The sequence below is a fragment of the Culex pipiens genome, chromosome 1 (genome assembly GCF_016801865.2).
Source record: "Culex pipiens pallens isolate TS chromosome 1, TS_CPP_V2, whole genome shotgun sequence".
NCBI classification, from domain to species: domain Eukaryota; kingdom Metazoa; phylum Arthropoda; class Insecta; order Diptera; family Culicidae; genus Culex; species Culex pipiens.
Window position 1 is genome coordinate 99,977,775 of NC_068937.1, and position 13,081 is coordinate 99,990,855.

At 34.2% G+C, this 13,081-nt stretch overlaps 2 protein-coding genes across 13 annotated transcripts in view; both read right to left on the minus strand.

Annotated features, from left to right (window-relative positions):
• The window catches only part of LOC120425164 (uncharacterized), a 92,857-nt gene extending 87,051 nt beyond the window's left edge, over nucleotides 1-5,806 (minus strand). Inside the window, exon 1 of the mRNA XM_039589602.2 lies at nucleotides 4,689-5,806. The gene's annotated coding sequence lies outside the window, so the exon portion shown is untranslated. The remainder of the gene's footprint in view (nucleotides 1-4,688) is intronic.
• LOC120425161 (tolloid-like protein 2) overlaps nucleotides 1-13,081 on the minus strand; it is a 349,823-nt gene that overhangs the window by 192,153 nt on the left and 144,589 nt on the right. The window lies entirely within an intron of this gene.

Consider the following 13,081-nt stretch of genomic DNA (forward strand, 5'->3'; position numbering starts at 1 on the left):
TGGATTTCCCTCACAAGCATCGTGCGGTAAAACTCGCCTGTCCGAGCACGGAAGTTTTTTCCCTTCAGTTCGGGAGGGATCCCTCTCAAATATCGGCCGACCTCGGTTGCGTGTAGAACCTTGTAGGATAAATGTACGTCAAACCAGCAGGGTCCACATAAAAATTGCTGCTATTTGGCTCAACTATCTTTAAATGAATTTTCAGAATATTTTACAAAAATGTTGAATATCAGGAATAACAGGATTAAGAAAATGATTTCTTGGAAAAAGTCGGATTTCGGTACATTAATCGAACTTAAAGTACCGTGCTTCTCCATAAAAAAAAGAGTTCTCAGTACATTTTTTCTGGAAAGTTTGATTCGAGCTTCAATTGATTTCACCGTTTCCCAGGTATTGTTTCAAAAAAAGTGTTAGCTGCAAAAAAAAAACCCAACAAGCGTAATTTTCTGGACTACCCTATTTCGAATGGTATCACCCTAATCGCCAAAAAATGGGTCTAATTTTTTTGGCCAATGAACTTCTATGTCAAATTTAAGCCAAATCGGAGCACTTTTGATTTGGATCCTGCTGGTTTGAGGTGGAATCGCTGTATTTTAAAGTTTCAGAATCCTTGAATTTTTTTTGTTGGTTCTTGTAAAAGAAGAAGTATTTTGAACTACAATTTTTTAAATTAGGTACCTTGAAAAATGCACTCAAAATAGTTGCAAGTTTTTTCTTAATTTATCGAAAAATACATGAACATAATAATTAGTTTTCAACTTAACAAACATTTTATCCTTTTCGTTTTATGATTGAAAAACAAAACTGCTGAACACATTTAAGTTAAAGTTTTTGTCACCACAGTTTTTGTTAACTGTGGAAATTCTGGCTTGTCATTTCAATTATCATATTTTTTTTTATTGTTTTTTGAGCCGAGAGACAAAAACTTGTTATAAATCTAATAATACAAACCATATGTTCAAAATATCAATGGTAAAATTCTTGTAGCATACTTGGTATGACAAACAAGATGTACAGAAGTTCTTACAACTGACTGTTCGATAAAAAATGGTTGAACAGAGGTTATTAGAACTGTTGTACAACAAATTTACTTGTAATTCTGCTACAAAAGTAGTTCGTAAAAAACGATATTATTTCAATTTAGAGGTTAACTGAGTTTTAAATTGAAATCATTTTTTTTTTAAATAATGTAAATGTTAAAGCCATTTGAAAAAATTCAAAATATTGCAAATAAAATGCAACCCTTTTGCCTTCCTCACTGAGGTAAGGCTATAATCCTGCTCTAAAAATGAACTTTTTATTGAAAGCTCAAAGACCCACCTTCATGTATACATATCGACTCAGAATCGAAAACTGAACAAATGTCTGTGTGTGTGTATGTGTGTGTGTATGTGTGTGTGTATGTGTGTGTGTATGTGTGTGTATGTATGTATGTGACCAAAATTCTCACTGAGTTTTCTCAGCACTGGATGAACCAATTTTGACCAAACCAGGTGCATTCGACTTGGTTTAGGGTCCCATACATCGCTATTGAATTGTTTGAAGTTTCGATAACTAGTTCAAAAGTTATGTATAAAAATGTGTTTTCACATATATCCGGATCTTATTTAAATGCATGTAAACGATGTCCGGATCCATCATCCGACCCATCGTTGGTTAGGTAATCAAGAGACCTTTCCAACGAGTCCACAACATTGAAGATCTGGCAACCCTGTCTCGAGTTATGACCACTTAAGTGATATTTATGCACTTTTTGAAGCCGGATCTCACTTAAATGTATGTAAACGATGTCCGGATTCATCATCCGACCCATCGTTGGTTAGGTAATCAAGAAACCTTTCCAACGAGTCCACAACATTGAAGATCTGGCAATCCTGTCTCGAGTTATGACCACTTAAGTGATATTTATGTACTTTTTTGATGCCGGATCTCACTTAAATGTATGTAAACGATGTCCGGATCCATCATCCGACCCATCGTTGGTTAGGTAATCATGAGACCTTTCCAACGAGTCCACAACATTGAAGATCTGGAAACCCTGTCTCGAGTTATGATCACTTAAGTGATATTTATGTACTTTTTTGAAGCCGGATCTCACTTAAATGTATGTAAACGATGTCCGGATCCATCATCCGACCCATCGTTAGTTAGGTAATCAAGAGACCTTTTCAATGAGTCCACAACATTGAAGATCTGGCAACCCTGTCTCGAGTTATGACCACTTAAGTGATATTTATGTACTTTTTTGAAGCCGGATCTCACTTAAATGTATGTAAACGATGTCCGGATTCATCATCCAACCCATCGTTGGTTAGGTAATCAAGAAACCTTTCCAACGAGTCCACAACATTGAAGATCTGGCAACCCTGTCTCGAGTTATGATCACTTAAGTGATATTTATGTACTTTTATGAAGCCGGATCTCACTTAAATGTATGTAAACGATGTCCGGATCCATCATCCGACCCATCGTTGGTGAGGTAATCAAGAGACCTTTTCAATGAGTCCACAACATTGAAGATCTGGCAACCCTGTCTCGAGTTATGATCACTTAAGTGATATTTATGTACTTTTTTGAAGCCGGATCTCACTTAAATGTATGTAAACGATGACCGGATTCATCATCCAACCCATCGTTGGTTAGGTAATCAAGAAACCTTTCCAACGAGTTCACAACATTGAATATCTGGCAACCCTGATCGAGTTATGACCACTTAAGTGATATTTATGTACTTTTTTGATGCCGGATCTCACTTAAATGTATGTTACTATGTCCAGATCCATCATCCGACCCTTCGTTAGTTAGGTAATTGAAAGACCTTTCCAACGAGTCCACAACATTGATGATCTGGCAACCCTGTCTCGAGTTATGACCTCTTGAGTCATATCTGTGTACTTATTTTTCTGGATCTAAAAAAAATAGCTGAAATATGTGTCCAAACCACTCATATTACCCATTGTTGGTAAAAAGTGAGGAAGGCATCAACCACATAGGTGGATAAAGTTAGTTTTTTTCCAGAAATCGAAAAAAAACCTTCCTCAATTTTCATTTCTGGATTTTGTTAATAAGGTGACTTACTTTGTAATGTAATTAAGGTTTATTTATATTTGTAAATTTTATTTTTATCTTGTTTTAAGTCGAATTTTTTAAAAAAGTTCTTTATTTTTAAAAGTGAAATATTTAAAATATATACTAACCGCAAGTTTAATCTAAAAAGCTAAAAATTTGAGATTTTTAACCAAACATTTTTCCATAGCAAAGGTGCAACCAATTTCAGCTCTTCATGTTTAAAAAAATAATTGGTGAAGAATCTCAACAAATTTTGTTTTCATAAGTAAAAGTTGTTCATAAGCGGTAATTTAAGTTGAAAATTTTGAATATAATATTTTGGTACGAAAAACAGCAAAAAACGAAATTCAAAATGCAAAATTTTAACAATAACCTACTTTTCACACAAACTTAATGTTCTGACTTTTAAAAAGATCATTTAAAATGCAAAAAAGTATCGGTCATGTAATTATTTTAACTTAGAAATGTTCACAAAAAAAAAAAAACAAATCATGAAAATTTTTATAACATTCTGGGCAGACGGTAATAACAAAATCCATACCATTTCAATAACAAACACTGTTTAAATGACAGAAAGTGTTATGGAATCTTCTTGAAAAATCTATTTTTGCATAAGGGCTTAATAACAGTTAATGTTATCATAACAAAATTTGATATCGGTCTCGGGATGTGCCCGAGCAGACGGAAATAACATGGAAATAACATTTTTTGATGTTTGCAAGTACTAAACCAATAAATTTTATGTTATTTATTACAATAACAGACTAATAACACTTTTAGTTATTTTTCGAACAAATCTTTGTTATTATTTTTTGTTATTTTAGCAACTGATCCGATCATCCCAATAACAGTTGGAGGTATTCTTCCCTAACAAAAAATGTTATTCCAAAGTTGTTTTGGCTTTCAACCAATATCAGACCAATAACAAATTTTGTTATGATAACATAAACTGTTATTAAGCCCGTATGCAAAAATGGATTTTTCAAGAAGATTCCACAACACTTTCTGCTATTTTAACAGTATTTGTTATTGAAATGGTATGGATTTTGCTATTACCGTCTGCCCGGGTGGCCATCTTTAAATGGTTGAATTGTCGTTGCTTAAACCTACCTCAAACCATCAAATCAATAAAATCAAATCAATACAATATTTTGCAGACCTTCCGATTATGTGGCCGTCACTTAAATTGAAATTGATTTTTAAAAACATTTATTTATATATTTTTTTGAGAGATTTATAATGAATCCGAAAGGTGCACATCAATCAGGGCTTTTGCACCTTGATTTTTGATCCTCACTTTTTTATATTTTGAAAACATCGGTTATCTTTGTAATTTTGGTTTCATCCCCTAAAGTATTGTATACCAAATTATTTACAACAAAATTTTAACAGTCAGAATTTCGCAGGATTGGTTTCGTAAATCTGTAATCTTTGATTGCTGTGCACACTTCAGTTAGCCTTTTGAATCAGTTTTTTTTATATATTAAGAACAGATCTAATTTTTTTTTCAATACGTCAAATGTGCAAATCATTTTTAATTGTTAAAGCCTATTACTTCCAGACACCTCCGGTTATCGTCATCTTCACGTATCTAGTCCTTCAATAACATCAAACCTTACACTCTCAATTCCTTTCGGTTACACCTGCACTGAGATCTGTGCCAACCGTAATTTTCTTCCGATTATCCACACAGGATCTGCGAAAATATCTTCCGTTTTTTTTTCTTTCAACAGACCAAGCCAACACCAACTTATCACCCAAAGGCAACGCCTCTTTGTCACTTGCAGGTTTCGTTTGCTGTCACCGGAAAAGGGGTGAACAACTAATTACACCTTCTTTTTTTACTCCCCCACAACCTTGTGATAATCACCGACTCAAAACTTGAGACACTGAACTTCTTCGCTCTTTTCTTTTTCTTCTTCGAAAGAGTGCGGTTATGTTTCGCCTTAAGCGCACCACAAAACAACAAGCTGATGTAACCGTTCACTTGCACCTTAACCTCTCGGAGTTAGGACAACAACAACGCAGTAGAAGAGAGCAGACGGCTGTTAATCCTTCCGGCCGATAATCCACGAGCGCGCTGCGATTCGCTTAAAGCTGACAGCTGACTTAACCTCAAATTGCACGCGCGCGGGTCGCGATATTTCGCAGACGTTTGTGGTGGAAAAGAAGAAGCAAGCTTTAAGCTTTTGGCTTTTTTGCTAAAACTGGTCCGTGTAACGGCGTGGAGATCTTCCCAGAGGGAGGCAAACGTTTTTCCAGCTCGGCCGACGACAATCGACTGAACGAATCCGGAATCGGCTGGCGGAAGCTGCCTCTGCCGGTCCGAACTCGAAGGAACTCACCTTCTCTCCCTCTCTCTCTCTCGCTCGCAAATTTTGTGAGCAAGAGAGTGAGAGCTGCTGGAAAATGAGTGGCAGAGGGGGGGAACTCACGCCCATTTTCCAGCGTCAAGTGGAAGTGTACTTGGGATGTTGGAAAAACCATGTGACTGCAGGAGGAAGTGGTTACGGTGAGAGGAGAGACGAAGGGAGAGGGAAATGCTCTCCCGGGAAAGTGAAACAGAGCGAAAGCATGTGCGATGTGATGGTTTGTTTATATCGTGGTGCGATGCAGTTTGCGTTCTTTTTTTCGATTTGATGATTATTGGTTTACTCTTTCGTGGATATTGATGTACACTTGCTTTACAAGGAAACTGATTTTCCGGGAGGAAGGTGGTTCCCAATTAATAGAATTTCCAGATTTGGAATCTTGTATACACGCCCGAGCAGACGGTAATAACAAAATTTATGCCATTGGGTAATTCTCCGCCAACTCACACAGCAGTTGCCCCGACCCCTCTTCGATTTGCGTGAAACTTTGTCCTAAGGGGTAACTTTTGTCCCTGGTCACGAATCCGAGGTCCGTTTTTTGATATCTCGTGACGGAGGGGCGGTACGACCCCTTCCATTTTTGAACATGCGAAAAAAGAGGTGTTTTTCAATAATTTGCAGCCTGAAACGGTGATGAGATAGAAATTTGGTGTCAAAGGGACTTTTATGTAAAATTAGACGCCCGATTTGATGGCGCACTCAGAATTCCGAAAAAACGTATTTTTCATCGAAAAAAACACTAAAAAAGTTTTAAAAATTCTCCCATTTTCCGTTACTCGACTGTAAAAAAATTTGGAACATGTCATTTTATGGGAAATTTAATGTAGTTTTCGAATCTACATTGACCCAGAAGGGTCATTTTTTCATTTAGAACAAAATTTTTCATTTTAAAATTTCGTGTTTTTTCTAACTTTGCAGGGTTATTTTTAGAGTGTAACAATGTTCTACAAAGTTGTAGAGCAGACAATTACAAAAATTTTGATATATAGACATAAGGGGTTTGCTTATAAACATCACGAGTTATCGCGATTTTACGAAAAAAAGTTTTGAAAAAGTTGGTCGTCATCGATCACGGCTGTTCATGGTCACCCGCGACAGACACGGACGACGAAACAAAGAGAAACGCAAAAAGTAACTTTTTCAAAACTTTTTTTCGTAAAATCGCGATTACTCGTGATGTTTATAAGTAAACCCCTTATGTCTATATATCAAAATTTTTTTAATTGTCTGCTCTACAACTTTGGAGAACATTGTTACACTCTAAAAAATAACCCTGCAAAGTTAGAAAAAACACGAAATTTTAAAATGAAAAATTTTGTTCTAAATGAAAAAATGACCCTTCTGGGTCAATGAAGATTCGAAAAGTACATTAAATTTCCCTTAAAATGACATGTTCAAAAAAATTTTACAGTCTAGTAACGGAAAATGGGAGAATTTTTAAAACTTTTTCAGTGTTTTTTTTCGATGAAAAATACGTTTTTTCGGAATTCTGAGTACGCCATCAAATCGGGCGTCTAATTTTACATAAAAGTCCCTTTGACACCAAATTTCTATCTCATCACCGTTTCAGGCTACAAATTATTGAAAAACACCTCTTTTATCGCATGTTCAAAAATGGAAGGGGTCGTACCGCCCCTCCGTCACGAGATATCAAAAAACGGACCTCGGATTCGTGATCAGGGACAAAAGTTACCCCTTAGGACAAAGTTTCACGCAAATCGAAGAGGGGTCGGGGCAACTTTTTCCGATTTCGTGTGAGTTGGTAGAGAATTACCCATGTCTCTCCTAAAAAAAAATACAAAAATCATTTACTAAAACTGTTTTTTTGAAAAGTGGTCTAAACGTCAAAATTTTTAAAAACCGGTAGTGGGAATCGATTCTCCAGACAATTTTACATAAAAGTCTCCATATTGACCATTGTCCTATGTCCAATCCTTGGAAAGGTACAGCGGTTTTAAAAATAAAAATGTTGAAAAAACGAGTTTTTTGGTGGTTTTTGGCGATTTCTATATGACAGACTTGGTTTTTCAGTTTCGTAAATATTTTTACCGGAAAGCTCGTCCAATTTCCCATAAGTTTGCCTTTGACAGCTTTTTGATTTATATCGTTTTTATATTTACGTAAGCAAATTTACTGTCCTGGTTTCTACCACACTGAAAAAAATATTCTATTTTCAGTTATTAGCAATGCAATTAAGTTTATATCTGTAAGCCCTTACATCCAATTGAAATGCTGTCAAAGGCAAACTTATGGGAAATTGGACGAGCTTTCCAGTAAAAATATTTACGAGACTGAAAAACCAAGGCTGTCATATAGAAATTGAAAAAAAACCACCAAAAAAACCCGTTTTTTCAACATTTTTATTTTTAAAACCGCTGTATCTTCCCAAGGATTGGACATAGGACAATGGTCGTTATGATAGACTTTTATGTAAAATTGTCTGAGAAATCAATTCCCACTATCGGTTTTTAAAAATTTTGACGTTTAGACCACTTTTCAAAAAAACAGTTTTAATAAATGATTTTTGTATTTTTTTAGGAGAGATATGCCATCCTGCATTTTTCTTCAGTCTTTTGGAAACATCTTCGGCTATTTCCTCAAAAATTTTGAACGAAAAAAAATTGTGACATCACCTTTAAATTTAAGTTTCAGACTTAAAAATCAAAAAATCTCATAGAAGTGGCGTGTATTTTTGTTTCAGTGTATTTTATCAGAAAGCCCCTCTAATTTCCTACAAGTTTGTCTTTGACCACTTTTTGATACGATGCAACGGCTTCGAGATACAGTAATTTTTAAATTGCAAAATACAAAAATATTTAAATACCTTACGCCCTTCTCAAATGTTATTTTTGAGTACTACTGGCTCCATAAACACAACTATGGCTTAACTAGATCGGGTACAAAAGTACCAGAAAAAATCCTTATTTGAGCTGGAATTGCTCTATTTAGAAAAATGGTAGAATATCAGCTTGATTTTTTATTCAATATTTTTTTAATTCAAGATTGGTAGTTGTCATAAAAAACACGATTTATAGACCAAATGAAAGGGGAATTCTTCAACATTGAAAGTTTTACCTAGTTCGTCTGATAAATTCATAATGGTCATTCAAATACTTCTTAAGGTGATTTTTTTAAAAGTATTCCCGTTATCTAACAATTCATGCTGGTCATGTCTGCAACATAAACAATTTTCTTTTTAAATTAGCCTATGTTATTTTCCTATTTTTTTTGTCAGAGTCACTGAAATCAATGTATTCAAAAATTGACTGAAATGATGATGAACCTCACTGATAGCAGGCAAATTTATCTGAAAAGAAGTAAGGCCATTGCAAATTTTATTCAATTTGATTTCACGCTTAGAAAATGTTATTTATATCATTTTCAGTTCTTTGCAATGCTCCAAAAAGAAAAATAATTGAGCTTTTTTTAAAGGTCCTAAAAGCTTTTGTGTTTCATATGTTTATACCCGAGCAGACGGAAATAACTTGCGAATAACATTGTTTGATATTTTAAAATACTAAGCTAATAACATATTATGTTATTTATCACAGGATTTGTTTCTCGTCGTTATGATTGTTCTGTTATTGGATTGTTATTATTATAACAGACTAATAACATTTTAAGTTATTCTTCGAACAAATCTTTGTTATTATTTTTTGTTATTTTAATAACTAATCCGATCATCCTTATAACAATTAGAGTTATTCTTCCATAGAAAAAATGATATTCCAAAGTTGTTTCAGCTTTCAACCAATATCAGATCAATAAAAAATTTAGAGAGTTTAATAACAGTTAATGTTATCATAACTGTTATTAAACTCTTATGCAAAAATGATTTTTTCAAGAAGATTCCATAACATTTTCTGTTATTTTAACAATATTTGTTATTGAAATGGCATGAAATTTGTTACCCGTCTGCCCGGGTAGGATCTTTAAAAAAAAACCCCTAGAATTGTACGGCTAGTTTTCTATTAAAAATGAACATCAACACCTAAACTCCCAAGCTCGAGAAAAAGGGGGAATTTCCATATGAATTCCCAACTTTTTCTCGAGCTTGAGAGTTAAGGCGTTAATGGATACATTTTTTAATTTAAAAATATTCATATTTTTAGCCGAAAATCCATCCTCAAATGCCTATTACTTGAAAACAGTTCATTTTATAAAAAAATGTAAAATATCAATTGAAAAAATTGTGTACTTTTATAAACGATTTCAGGGATTTTTTTTCGGAAACATTTCAATATCAAATAATGTTTTATTAGAATTTTACAGTTTTACGGCAAGATGTTCATTGGCCGACTGGAGATTTAGAGACCCTTACAACTGAGATCAATTTATAAGCCTTTGCAGGAAGGGTAAATGTTTAGATTTTACTGTGCTATTTTAGAGAAACTGATGTTTTAGAAAGATCTGTGGTACTTGCGTTTGACGAGTTTCAAAGATGCATTTGAAAAACATTTTTAAAAAACAATTTTGGGAGCATCACTTAAAAAAAGAGATTTTTTTTTGGGATATTTTTCAGAGTGTAACACATTGCTGGAGACAACATATCTGAAATAAAATCCCTTCCCAAGATACCGATTCTTGAATAATTACCATTTTTGTATGAATAACTGACAAAAATGTTAAAAGACTTATATGGACGAAACAAAAAGCCTTATTTAGTTCACCAAAAAGTTTATGCCAAGTAAAAAATTAATAAATGAATGAAAAATATCAAAGATGCCAGATCTTTCAAAAATAATGAGAACTCTAGAAAATTTACTTTGCTTTACATTTTTAAAGCCAAATTCCGTGATATTTTGATGGAACCCGAGCAGACGGAAATAACTTGGGAATAACACTTTTTGATATTTGAAAATACTAGGCCAATAACATTTTATGTTATTTATAACAAGATTTGCTATTCGCCGTTATGATTTTTTTGTTATTGGATTGTTATTGTAATAACAGACTAATAACATTTTTAGGTATTCTTCGAACAAATCTTTGTTATTCTTTTTTGTTATTTTAACAACTAATCCGATCATCCCAATAACAGTTGGTGGTATTCTTCCATAACAAAAAATGTTATTCTAAAGTTGTTTTGGCTTCCAACAAATATCAGACCAATAACAAATTTTGTTATGATAACATAAACTGTTATTAAACTCTTCTGAAAAAATGGATTTTGCAAGAATATCCCATAACACTTTCTGTTATTTTAACAATATTTGTTATTGAAATGGCATGAATTTTGTTATTACCGTCTGCCCGGGAATTTACTTCAAATACTGTTTAACCTGCTTCAAAAACAATTCAAACTCTGGCAACCCTATCATAAAGTATCGTCACTTAAGATAAATTATATATTCTTTTAAGGCTGGAGGTTGCATATTTCAATGAAATTGGCTTCTGAAAACGTCAAACTTTATACAATATTGAAATTATTTGGAAAACTTTCGGAAAAATAGTGAATTTTGAAGATCTGACAACCCTAAATTCTCATCTCAGCACATTGCTAGATTTTTTGCAATTTGAAAAGCTAAATGCTTTCAAAATCTGGGACCACTGCCACAAAATGTTAAGACAAATTGAAATAATTAGCTAAAATAAATGAGAAAGGCACGAAACAACCACTGCTTGATGAAATAACGATATTGGACTAATGTATTTTAATTTTATTGTAAATTCAAAATTTGTTTCCACAAAATCAGTTTTATTATATAGATGAGCCAAAACTTCTTAAGAGTAAACCCTTTTTCCCCTCTTCCCAACAATCAGCAACCAAAACTTCTTTTCTTTCTCCCTTCAGGTCACAAATAAATCCACCTCTTTCTTACCACTTTCGGATTTTTATCGGTTCGATACCTACCGAACCCACCCGCCGAAGGGCGGTGAAATTGTCCACGTTCATGTTTCGGAAAATTTTCGGAACGATCAAGCGGAAGACGACGACGACGAGATGACGATAAACTGGCCGCCGGGAAGCAATAGGCTTTCAATTTTCCAATTGCGTGAGCTTTCCTTTCCGCTACCCTCTTCAGGTTTCGGTTTTTTCTCTTCTCCTCTTGGGAAAACAGTCTTCAGGTGAAAACGATGAGGGGTTGATTTCGCGAACGGTGCTCTTTGCCTGGGTGATGAATAGAGAGAATGCGTAACGTGATTTTCGAATGATCCCACTTTGTTTTCATCTACGAAGTTGGAGGCTGTTCAAGCACAAGCATGAGTTTTTTCTTACTGGTAAATGAGCTGTTTTAAAATCAGTTGTATTTGTTTCATTTTGTCTAGTTTTTGAATTTTTTTTTGCTGTAAAATTGTGTGTGTTTTCAAGTTTCGATTGAATAAAACATGTTTTTATTTTTTACGGGTGACGACGAACTGCGGCGAGAATGTCATTCTGCGTTGTCGCAGATAAATTTCCTGGCTGAATTTGGAATCCTGCAGCTCTTTCTGGTCCAGCGAAAAAACATCGTTAATTCTAGTGAAGCTGATCCAACAAACAGAGAAGATTTTCACTAAACCAGTAGGTTTTCAAACGGAATCAAACAATTAAGACAGCTTTTGGGTAGATACAACAGCATCGACTCCATAAACAACTCCCATTCATAATTATAAAAAATGACAACCTTCAACTTTCTTAAGATTTCTTGACTTCAACTCCAGGTTCCCAATAATCACAATTTGTCACCGTCGCAAAAAAAAAAAAAAAAAAAAAAAAATTTTTAATGATCGATAACAATACTCTCTACTTTTGGGGAACAGTAAATTGGTTCCACTTTGACAGTTCAAAATTGAGGCCGTTTTGCGAACCACTATTCAGCACCCAGCTCTTTGCGATTGGAGGGTTTTTTTTTGTGAAACGTGCGGGGCCATGAAATGTTTTGATTTCTATGGATTCGGGGTAGATTTCGGGGAAAAGTAAGACAGGTTAGGCATTGTCGATCAATTTGGTTCGGAAGATAGCCTTCCGGACATACATGGGTCGGCGAAAGTAGCTGTTGTTGTAGTTGAAAATGTTTATCTTATTTAATAGGAAATTGTTTTCCGATGGATGTTTCATCAAAACCCTTGTTTAAACTAACCAGGTTGAAATTGGTTTTAATCTCAAGGAGAAGCAAAGCACATCATTTCTTTGGAGTTTTTTCCTTGAACAGGAGGGAATTTTGATAGATTATTATCTTTTTATGGTTTTGTCCATTTAATTGTGGTATTGTGAAGACATGTATTCTGTTAATCAGTTATTTGGTGCTATTTTGCTCATTTTGACATTAAATACAGGGGATTTTGAGAAAAAACCAACTTGGCAGAATCTTGTAGGATAAATGTACGTCAAACCAGCTGGGTCCACATCAAAATTGCTGCTATTTGGCTCAACTATCTTTAAATGATTTTTCAGAATGTTTTACGTAACATATCCAAAAATGTTGAATATCAGGAATAACAAGATTGAGAAAATGATTTCTTGGAAAAAAGTCGGATTTCGGTACATTAATCGAACTTAAAGTACCGTGCTTCTCCATAAAAAAAGAGTTCTCAGTACATTTTTTCTGGAAAGTTTGATTCGAGCTACAATTGCTTTAGCCGCTTCGAAGGTATTGTTTCAAAAAAGCGTTGTTTTGCAAAAACAACCCTATTCGCCAAAAAAATGGGACAAATTT